The sequence below is a fragment of the Pistacia vera genome, unplaced genomic scaffold (assembly GCF_008641045.1).
Source record: "Pistacia vera cultivar Batoury unplaced genomic scaffold, PisVer_v2 Contig570, whole genome shotgun sequence".
In the NCBI taxonomy this organism is placed as follows: Eukaryota; Viridiplantae; Streptophyta; class Magnoliopsida; order Sapindales; family Anacardiaceae; genus Pistacia; species Pistacia vera.
Genome location: NW_022196413.1, coordinates 136225 through 147868, shown reverse-complemented (window position 1 = coordinate 147868; position 11644 = coordinate 136225).

The window sequence follows — 11644 nt, the reverse complement described above, 5'->3', positions numbered from 1 at the left end:
AGCCCAAGAACTGGCACAGGACGGGGATAATAATGATGAAATATGATATTGAAATATAATCATCGATGATATACTATCACTTGTACTACTAGAGTTATTTTATTTACAAAATTTAGTGAAATTATGATAATGAGCCTAATGGTAAAGAGAAATTCCTGTAGAATTGACTTTCTTTAAAAAAAACATGAAGGATTTGGACCTGAAGCGTCTAATCCGTCAAGCATGGAAAAGGTCTTCACGAGAAAACAAAAAGAATGAGATTGTTATGAATTACGTCTCATATAGTGGCCTTGATCTGATTTTTATATATATACTTTTTGCAATCACATTCTAATACTTGATTATTAAGTCGCAGAATAATTAGACATAATGGATATTGTTGTCAAATATTCATACTATATGACGTTTGCTAATATCTATATGTAGATCGCTGAAGGATCCAAATCTCCTAAAGGATTCAAATCTCTTGGAGCAAATCTAATAGATATTTGAACTGCAGAGATCCTTATTATCCGAAAAGAATGTGGTACAATTCTCTTAGTGGCTACCTGATAGCAGGTGAGATACATGAACAACTTTTCTGTTCGTACAAGAAGTCAGTATCCGGACTTGCCATCACAATAGTATATGTCAGTAATATGAAGTCAATTGAGACTCCTAAAGAGCTCCCAACAATTCCTGAATACTTGAAGAAAGAATTTGATAGTAAGGATCTTAAGAAAACAAAATGTTGTCTTGGCCTTCAGATTGAGCACAATTTCAAATGAAGCACTTATTGCAAGACTGTGGTTGATTACTCCAATAATTATTCGAATCTGAGAATGATGCATTCCATCTCCATGAATATGATGAAGATTCAGGTGATTTCTTCCTCGAGGTTTTCTTCTTATTACCTTTACCCGTTCCATTCTTGGGGTCATGCTCTTCCACAACTGAAATGGATTGGTCAGAATGTAAACTTAAAAGCAAACTCATCAAAAGCAAAGAATCAATAATCAATTCATGTTTCTATGCCCTAAGTTGCACAAATATAAAATTATAGGATCTTGAAACTTGATGAATTTTCACATATATATAAAAGAAATACATACCTGATTCCGTAGTTTGAAAATTAAAACTTGAATCTTGATTGAATCAAAATAGGTAGCGTTTCTCTCCCTTTCTTCCCTTTTGTAATCGCAAACTCTCTCGATGGACAGAGAAAAATTTTAGCGTACATGGGGAATAGAGAGAGGACCCACCTTTTATATTGCAGTTATTTAATTAACTGTAAACATCAATTATTTTATTAACTGATGTAACCTTTCCATCAAAGATTAAAGACCAATATGCCCTTCAATTAAATTAATTATTACTAAACTTTATATTATATTTAATTCACATGGACCACTTTATAAGAATTATAAATAATTCTAACATTCTCCCACTTAGTCCATGTGTCATAAAAATAAAACTTTACAGCTTAGTAATTAAACATAATGTGTACACAATAATAATTAATTAAAGGTCATATCTTAAATGGTCTAGATACAAACATTATAAAGTAGGAACCTATAAGGATCATGGTGGTCATATGTTATTAAATCAACATATTCCCTTCCATGTATCACTTTACAAATTCTATACTCAGAACAATCTATAATAATTCTCAATGGTCCAACAATAATGCCCTTATCAAGGACAAATTCTGTCATCTTTATCGTTCATGTATACAGAACAACATAATATAAAGAACCATACAACAGAATAACTTATATCAATCAGAAACAATACATCAAGAGCTCGGAGTGACTAAACATAAAGAGCTTTATGTACATAAAAACAACATAATGTCAAGGAACACATACAATACATTATAAATCAATCATGACGGGCAATAATACCCATCCTTTCAACGTGCTCACTAAAGGTCTTAGGTGATAGCCCTTTTGTCAACGGATCCGCTATCATAAAATTGGTGCTAATATGCTCAATAGTCACTCTTTGTTTCTGAACTTCTTCTTTAATAGCAAAGTATTTTAATTCCATATGTTTAGTACCTTTTGAATATTTGTTGTTTTTAGAAAAGAAAACTGTTGCGGCATTATCACAATAAATTTTCAGCGGCTTGGCAATACTATCAACAATCCCAAGTCCTGAAATTAAACTCTACGGCCATAATCCATGAACTGTGGCCTCAAAGCATGCCACAAACTCAGCCTCCATAGTGGAAGCAGCAATGACAGACTGCTTCACACTTTTTCATGAAACTACTCCTCCAGCTAACATAAATATATACCCAAAAGTGGATTTCCTGGTGTCTAAATAACCAGCGAAATCTGATATGAATATCCAACTACCTCAAGATAATCGGATCTCTTATAGGTAAGCATATGATCTTTCGTCCCTTGTAAATATCTTAACACTTTCTTTGCAGCTCGCCAATGATCCATTCTAGGATTACTTTGATATCTACTCAGCAAACCGACCGCAAAACTAATGTCTGGTCTAGTACATGTCTGAGCATACATTAAACTTTCGACAACTGATGTATAAGGAATATGCTCCATTTGCTTACATTCCAATTCAATCTGTGGGCATTGCTTAAGGCTTAACTTATCACCTTTTTGAATTGGAACTAGACTTGCAGAGCACTTATCCATTTTGTATCTCTCCAGAACTTTGTTGATATAAGCTTTTTGAGGCAATCCCAACAATCCTTGTGATCTATCATGGATAATTTCAATTCCAATCACATAGGATGCCTCACCCTTATCCTTCATCTCAAAGTTCTTAGAGAGAAACTTATTGGTTTCATACATCATGCCAAGATCATTAGTAGCAAGCAAAATGTCATCAACATACAAGACTAGAATTACAAATGCGCTTCCACTGACCTTCAGATATATACACCAATCAACAGTGTTTTCCTTAAATCCGAAAGTAGTAATGGTATCATTGAACTTGAGGTACCACTGTCTGGAAGCTTGTTTTAATCCGTATATAGATTTCTTTAATTTACACACGATGTGTTCCTTCCCTTCAATTGGAAAACCATCAAGTTGTTCCATATACACTTCTTCTTCTACATCCCCATTCAGAAAGGCAGTTTTCACATCCATTTGATGAAGCTTTAGATCATAATGAGCTATCATTGCCATAATAATTCTAAATGAGTCCTTTGAGGAAACTTGCGAAAAAGTCTCGTTGTAATCAACACCGTCTTTTTGAGTAAAACCTTTGGCAACAAGTCTGGCCTTGTACCATTCAATATTGCCATTAGAGTCGCGCTTGGTCTTAAAGACCTATTTACACCCGACTGTTCTACAACCTTCAGGCAATACTACTAGATCCTAGACTTCATTGTATTCCATTGATTTTAACTCTTCTTTCATGGCATCTAACCATTTTACAGAATTATTATTTTTAAGGGCTTGTGAAAACGAAACTGGATCTACTTCCATTCCTAAGTCAATTTTAGACTCTTGTAGATAAACCATATAATCATTAGAAATGGCATATCTCCTTTGTCTTTGAGATCTTCTTAATGCCATTTCTTATGTTCATTTACTACTTCATATGGCTCACCAACCACAGGTTCATTGATTACTAAATTATCAGGTAGTGTTTGCTCAATTATTTGTTGTTCCTAATTGTTATCAGAATGTCTGACAACTATAGGAACCACAACCTCTGTAGAAGTCATAAGCGCAGGGACATGTACCCTGACTTCTTGAATATCCACTTTATGTGGTTCAACACTCCCACTGGTTTCACCATTCTCAATAAACCTTGCATTTTCAGTCTCAACTATTCTCGTACTATGGCTAGGACAGTAAAAACAATACCTTTTAGATCTTTCTAGATAACCAATGAAAAACCCATTGGTCGTTCTTTAGTCCAGTTTCTTTTCATGTGGATTATAAATCTTGACTTCTGTTGGGCAACCCCAAAACATGCAGGTGCCTCAAACTAAGTTTCCTACCTGTCGACAGTTTAAAAGGAGCCTTTGGAACTGCCTTACTAGGAACCCTATTTAATAAATATACAACAGTCTTTAATGCATATATCCACAATGATGAGGATAATGAGGAATGACTTAACATACTCCTAACCATATCCATTAATGTTCGGTTATGCCTTTCTACAACACCATTTTGTTGTGGTGTTCCCGACATTATGTATTGGGCACATATGCCTCGACTTTCCAGGAATTTAGCAAATGGACCTAGACATTGTCTAGATTCATTGTATTTACCATAATATTCACCACATCTATCTGATCGTACTACTTTCACATTTCTATCTAATTGCCTCTCAACTTCATTAATGAATACCTCTAGGATATTAACAGATTGAGATTTTGCAATAAATAAATATATCCATAACATGAAAGATTATCTATAAAAGTGATGAAATAACTTTCTACACTAAAAGAAGGTACATCAAAAGGACCACATATATCAGTGTGTATTAATTCAAGGAGTTCTATGCTTCTTGTGGTTGCCTTCTTAATTGTGGATGTGGTTTGTTTTCCTTTGATACAATCCACACAGACGCCAAGATCAGTAAAGTCCAAATCAGGTAAAACTTCATCATTTACTAATCTTTGCATCCTTTCTCTTGATATATGGCCTAAACGCTTATGCCATAAATAAGCAGATTTCTCATCCACAGAAGCACGTTTTGTTCCTATACTATGATGCAGGGTCAATAATGTCTCAGCAAACAAATTATCAAGATGTAATTTGTACAATCCATCACAAAGCACACCAGAACCAATTAAACAATTATATTTAGATAAACTGAAACATTCATTCCCGAACTTAAAAGAATATCCTTCTAAATCAGGTTTAGATAAAGATATTAAATTATGGGATAACTCTGGTACATAAAGAGTATTAAACAAATCTAAATGATGTCCAGTATTTAAAATTAAACAATAGGTTCCAATGGCTTCAACTCGTACTTCGACTCGATTCACCATGTACACAAATCTTTCATTGTCGTTTATGATCTGGGTCATAAGGAATCCCTGCAAAGTATTAGAGATATGAGTGGTACATCCAAAATCAATCCACCAAGTATTATAAGGAACTTCTGATAAATATGATTCGAAACATACAAAAGCATTAGGCTTACCTTTCTTTTTGAACCATGCCTTACGTTTCAGGCATTCCCTCATATAGTGTCTAACTTTCTTACAGAAATGACACTTTTCTTTAGTCTTATCCTTCTTATGGACTTGGGCAGAAGACTCGTTAATCTTCAGTGGCCTTTTGCCCTTTCCATACTTCTTGTTAGATTTGTTCTTATCTCTAGACAAGCCCACAAGATTAACAAAATGAACTCCTTGTTTCTTCAATCTTTCCTCCTCTTGAACTAACTTAGTTTGAAGCTCAGTCATATTCCATTTATCTTTAATTGTGTTATAATTAATTTGAAATTGACTAAACTGAGGAGGTAAAGAGTTGATGACAAACTAAACAAGCAAACTTTCGTCCACAAACATTCCCATGTTTCTAATTCTTGCTGTTATAATTGACATCTCAGTCACATGTTCATACATGCTACGAGAACCATCATATTTCATGGTGGTCAGCCTACTCATTAATACCCCTTTGCGGGACTTGTCAACGGCCTCAGATTGAGAAGTCTCTTTGGCTAATCTCATAAATTCCCTAGCATATTCTATGGTAGGAAGTGAGATCTTGATTTCGCTCACCATTGTCATCCGTAAATATTTCAGGCTCAATCTATTCGATCTCTCCCATTCCTTATGGAAAGACCTTTCTTCATCAGTGTTGTTCTCAGTGAGATCAGCTGGTTTCTCTATCATGAGTGCAAGGTCGAGATTTTGAACACCCAAGTAATACTCGACTTGTCCACTCCATTCATTATAATTGAACCCATTAAACTTAATAATAGATGAGGTGTGAAGAGCAGATGCTGCAAAAACAAAAATTATGCTTACACATTAATGCTTTGAGTTTTATACCTTATACATAATTTCAGATTCAGATATTAAAATTTATTATTAGTAAAACATAAATATATATTGAAAATCTCCTTTGGGAGAAATAACAATATACGATAATTAAACTTAATTGATGCAATTTTTCATAAGTTTTCTTAATTGGTAATTAAATATACTTTAGTTAGACATGTTTGTTATCTTTGGATATACTAAATACACCTAATCAAGTACATTAATTAACCACGATTATGTTCATAATTATAGGATTAACTAATCTACCTTTGGGCGATCCTTAACTATCCTATAACATATAAACTTCAAATTACTCATGTCCAATACATTATGTCATCTCATTAAAGCATCTAATGATCATGAGTAATTGAATCTTATTTAGTTTGATATCTATGGGATAATCATTTTAATTTGGCCACTTTGGTGACTAACAAATTACACATAATATAGTTATCAAACTTAAATAATAACTATAAGTTTGTCATACTTATCTTTCTCTAAAGAAAATTATACTTTAGAAACTTATACACATTTCACGTGCCTAAACGCATATTAAGGACAAAATTGGGTTGATTCGACCCTCATTGTTAATTTTGATTGTCATCGTTAACTTTAACGGTTGACCGGTTCAGTCAACGGTCTGAACCGGTTTAACCCGTTGACTGGTCCAGTTCACTTTTCAGATCCTAACTGGGTCGATTTGACCCACTTTTCCGGTTCGAGTCAGCCCATTTTAACCTATTTGGATTGACATGTTTGACCAAAAAGGGTTGGGGTTCTTATGGGTTATGGGTTATTCTTAATGGATTTGAAAATTGGGCTCACTTAATAAGGCTTTAATCATTGAGTTGGGTCAATATTTTATGGGTCAATTATTGACCTGAATTTCTAGAAAATTAGGTAAACTTCATATTCCAAATTTCTTGAATTTTTTTATTGAAAAAAGCTTCTGGATTCTAAAAATTTGTATTTCAGAATAAGGAAAAAAAAATCTACCACAGCCTTCCAATTTGTTCATTTCTAAACCCAAACTACTTTCTTAAATTTATTTTACCCAAACCATTCCTATTTCACAATTTCCAAAACCCAATTAATTTCTACATCCCATAAGAACCCTAAAAATAACTTAATGGAAAATTCATCAATCTCTAAAACCTGAAATTGCTCTGATACCACTTGTAAACTTAAAAGCAAACTCATCAAAAGCAAAGAATCAATAATCAATTCATGTTTCTATGCCTAAGTTAAACAAATATAAAATTATAGGATCTTGAAACTTGATAAATTTTCACTTATATATAAAAGAAATACATACCTGATTCCATAGTTTGAAAATTAAAACTTGAATCTTGATTGAATCAAAATAGGTAGCGTTTCTCTCACTTTCTTCCTTTCTGTAATCGCAAACTCTCTCAATGGACAAAGAAAAATTTTAGCATACATGGGGAATAGAGAGAGGACCCACCTTTTATATTGCAGTTATTTAATTAACTGTAAACATCAGTTATTTTATTAACTGTAAACATAAGTTATTTTATAAACTGATGTAACATTTCCATCAAAGGTTAAAGACCAATATGCCCTTCAATTAAATTAATTATTACTAAACCTTATATTACAATAAAACCTTTCTAAAGTGATACTTTATATAAGAATAAACTCTACATAGTCATAAAAAATTTTATTCCCAACTTGGGATAGTTATAAATAAGAATAAACTTCACATTGTAATAAGTTATAATTTTTCTAATTCCTGTCTTAAGGAAAGTTGCCTCCACATTATAATAATTTTGTGTATATTGCAAATATATATATATATATATTATTTGGTACATAAAAGGTTTAAAATAACATAAAATATTTATCTAAAGTTGTTTGGAATAATGATTTATGCTTTAGAGTTGTTACCACATCTTTTAACTTGTGGATACATTACTCACTAACATTGACATCTTCTTGTTGAAGTTAAAATATTTATAACTTCTCAAGCATGTTTGGAACTTATTGGCATGAAACTTTTTGTATTTCCATACTATCATCCTCATGATTATTTCCTTCTCTTCTTATGTAATTGTAGGAATGATTTCTTCTTCAGTTAAAGCATACATAACTTGTTACTCATTTGAATGATTGAGGAAGACATTAATATCTATTCGATTAGTGTAGTGAAGTTGTCCAATTTGATCACTCAATTCTACAATGACTCTTTGATTCTTCTCATCCACTTTATTTATAACTTGTAATTCATCGACATTAGGGGTCCTAATTTTATAATGCTTAAAAATATTGGTAATTGTTTGAGGTTTTACATCAATTTAACCAGGCAGCAATTGTATTTACAATTCATCAAGGACACTTATATTTGCTGGTTTCAAGACACGATCTTCTATTCATTTAAAAAGTAGGCAATTGAAGCATTGAATTGAAATTCTAATACTATTAAAACATGAATTAAAATCTTAATACTGTACTACTAAATCATGAATTATAAAATAAGAAATTTTTATGACTACACCTCAGTTAAATTATAACCTCTTCATAGTAATAAAATTAATTAGTCCTACCATTATGATTATAAAAAGGTTTTACTGTATATTTAATTCACATGGACTACTTTATAAGAATTATAAATAATTCTATCACAAAATACACATAAACATTCGATCTTTCTCTCAACCAACCATCAAGCATGGCCTTTGCGAATCGGTCAATATCCTTGTCTGTCACGTCCGATAGATTGGCAAAAATCACCGGAGACCCATTTAATGACAGAGAACCACTACTGCATCCCATCAGGAGAGTTGCGGCACATTTTTCCAGCTTCTGTACATGATGCCATTTAATGTACTGTGACCCTGTACCAACAGAAAGACAAAGTTCAACACTTGACATCAGTACAAGGAAAATCTGTTACATAAAACAACAGCATGACCAGGCATGAAAGAAAAAACGAGTGTCTAGCACATTAAATCGATTTGGCATACCACTTCCATGGCCGAAATATATATACAGAGGTCATGATTTTTCAAGGCTACTGCCAATTCTGCAGCTGTAGATGCAGATCCAGCCTTTCCCTGTAATTGACTCGCATGAAAACACAAATCATTAACATTATTTTATATAGTATGATGAGAATAAGACGTGCATGAATGAGCACATGTTTATGTGTGCGTAAAAAAAGTGCAGTACAAATACATCTGGACTTTCTATCAATTTCTTTCTGACTAAAAGCAATGTGAGAGATACCTCCAAATTTTGATCCCGAAACCAGTCCTCAAACTGAACTTGTGTGTAGCTCAGATATCCGCTGGGATTTAACAAAATAAAAAGCATCCAACGGATCTATTGAAGGAAAGGTTGCAACAAGCTAGTGCTGCAAATATGCTACCAACTGAAGGCATCCGATAAACCTCTTGGTTTCATAGTATTAGCGGTGTTAAAAAAAATGCAAAAACCGATAACCGAAAAACTGGTTCGGTTTCGATTCAAAGAAATACAAAACTAATTTTCTGGTTCTGTAACGCCCACATCGAGGTATGTAGCTTTACGTATTCCCTAATACCCTTAGTTGAATTTTGTTAAAGTTATCTTGAACAAGTGTGAAGATAATTCCCTAAAATTCCCTAAAATTCCATTAGGGGTAAAATGGTTTTTTCACTCATAATTAGTTGAAAAAGTGTGGAGTGAAAAGAGATAGAATTTCATGGAGAATGCAATAAAAATGAGGACATTATTGTAATTAACTAAGGGACATAGATGGAATTTCATAGAAAAAGCAAGGGCAAAATGGGAAACTAATATATATATATTATTATGTAATAAGAGTTCAAGAGGAAAAACCCTAGCCACTCTACCCCTCCACTCATGCCATTCTCTACTCAAATTCTCTCAAATTTCTTCACCAGATTTCCAAGGAAATTCATAGATTTTGGGTTATTTTTAGTGGGATTTTCAATCCTAAGCATCCAAAGGTAAGATTCTTGCACTAAGATATGAGTTTTAATTTTTAAAGTGTTGAATTCTTATGATTTATGTTCATAGGATTTAAGAGAAAGAGAGTTGGATCAAAGAAGACTACTAAAGTGTTGGATTGCTCACATCTAAGGTAATTAAATCCAACTCAAGTTATGATTTGAGAAATCAATTGAGTAGAGAACTTTTACATGTATGTGTGTGCTTATGATTTTGAGATTTGTTGATGAGATTTATGATTTATGATGATTAGAATTCAGCCATGAGAAGTGGAATTTGTTGTATGGTGATTGATGGAAATTTGGTTGAATTTAGAAAGAGTTTGAGTAGAATTTATGGAGTGTATTTTCCTGGCCAGGTTTAGTGTTGATTTTAGGGAGTTTTGCTCCCAATTTTGGTGGCTGAAGAAAGATGTAGAAGTATAGCCAATTTAGAGTTTGTGTGTAGATATAAGTTGTTTGATGAATATCCTAAGAGAAACATGTTATCATGGTTGCCCTGTCACATCCATGGCCTTCTGAGTGGTTTTTGGGCATCTTACCTATCAAATTGGGTTGAGACCTAACATAAAAATTTTAGCCCTTTCTCTAAGCTTTAAAATGAGACCAAGATTATAGCAATCCGATGTGTATAACTCGAGATATGCCATCTTGAATATGACATGCAGTGTGACTACCTCAAAAGTGCTTCCAATTTATTAGTTTATTTTTAGTCTAATAATCTATGATTGATTTCAAGTATGGGAATGTTGTTGATAGAAAATACTAGTTCTCTAATGATATTTTTATATGCCATAATGCATTCTCACATTCTCACATTTGCATTTAGAAAGAATAGCAAAGCATGAGCATATTTCTATGCACATACACATGTATGAGAATATTAAAGAATAAAGAGAAAGAGAGAAAAGAAATTAAAGGTAGAAGTATTATCTAAAGAAATATAAATAAAGAATAATTCAAATCTAAAATTTTACTTAAAGAAATATAAAAAGAAAAGAAAAGAAAGGTTGTTGCGATGAGGAACCCATGCGTGCTAAGAAGAATATCCCCAAATGCACGCCGCCTTCATTGAGCAGCCTAAGATAAGAAGAAGAATTGGTATGTGGATGAGGGTTGTACCCAGAAGAATACCTACATGCACGCCGCCTTTAGTGAGCGGCCAAGAAGAAGAAGAATTTGCACAGTCTGTAAGAGTGCATGTAGATGAGGACTATACTCACTCACATGGCCAGGATTCCGAATCCATGCCTCAACCAAGACCGATTGGCAAAGAATAAGAAAGAAAGAAAAAGAAAAGAAAGAAAGAAGAGAAAGAAAGAAAGAAAGAATAAGAAAGAAAGAAAGAAAAGAATAGAAAGAAAAGTATGCATTTGTGCATTCGCATCATTCCTGTGCATGATACCATGATTTCTAGCATGAGGAGTGAGAAAGTAGAAGAAAGAAAGAATAAAGAGAATTAGAAAGAAAGAACAGAGAGAATTAGAAAGAAAGAGCAAAGAGAGCTAGAAATAAAGAAAGAATAGAGAAAGAACAAAGAAAGAACCGAGAAGAAGAGAAAAGTGTGATGTAAGGAAAGAATTCAAAATATGAGCGACAGAGATAGAAGGGTAGCATAGCGGGTTTACTTATTGAGCAATTAGTGCTCATCCCGTTGTTTTCAATGTTTTTGCAGGTAGTAGATGAGATGCGGTCGCTTGGAATG